Source organism: Penaeus monodon, chromosome 20, assembly GCF_015228065.2.
Source record: "Penaeus monodon isolate SGIC_2016 chromosome 20, NSTDA_Pmon_1, whole genome shotgun sequence".
NCBI lineage: Eukaryota > Metazoa > Arthropoda > Malacostraca > Decapoda > Penaeidae > Penaeus > Penaeus monodon.
Window position 1 is genome coordinate 46,250,580 of NC_051405.1, and position 590 is coordinate 46,251,169.

The window sequence follows — 590 nt, forward strand, 5'->3', positions numbered from 1 at the left end:
AGTGGATTTAATAAAATGAAAGAATGAGGAATGTCGTGTTGGTTCTCCCAGTGTGTAATTGAAAAAATTAAAAGAAGTACGAGATTGATGAGAAATCAGACTTAAAAGTCAACACATGTAACCCAATTGCACAAGATGAATATTTTCATTGATCATATGTGAATTCATATATCATGGGAATTTTATTTGGCACATATTGAATTAATAATATCACAACTAGACATTAGTTTATATGATAGAAACTGGAAAGACATTCGGAAATACCTTAAGCGACGTAGCCCAGGATGTTCCGGCACTCCTTGGCACGGCGCCCGGAAGGGCAGGGGCCTCCGCGGCCCTGAGTTATTTTGGCACAATGAGAGCTGAGAGAAGCACTGGCGGGTGGAAGTCCCAGAGCAGTGGAAGACCCAGTTACATCACTGATCAGCCCGATGTGCAGCCCGAGCATGCTTGGCACGGTAGGAGATCTTGCATCGGAAAGGAGAGAAAACGCAGCAAGAGAGAAAGTCACGTTCGGCCGGAAGGGGTCGGTGAATAAACACAGGCATCCGACGAGGCGTTCGTTGAATTAACTTTCTTATAATTATTAT

The 590-nt window shown here is 43.6% G+C and overlaps 1 protein-coding gene across 1 annotated transcript in view; it reads left to right on the plus strand.

Annotated features, from left to right (window-relative positions):
• LOC119585880 (BAG family molecular chaperone regulator 3-like) overlaps positions 1–436 on the plus strand; it is a gene marked incomplete in the record, with an annotated part of 19,502 nt that extends 19,066 nt beyond the window's left edge. Inside the window, 1 exon segment of the mRNA XM_037934611.1 lies at positions 1–436.
• Positions 437–590: the final 154 nt, after the last annotated feature.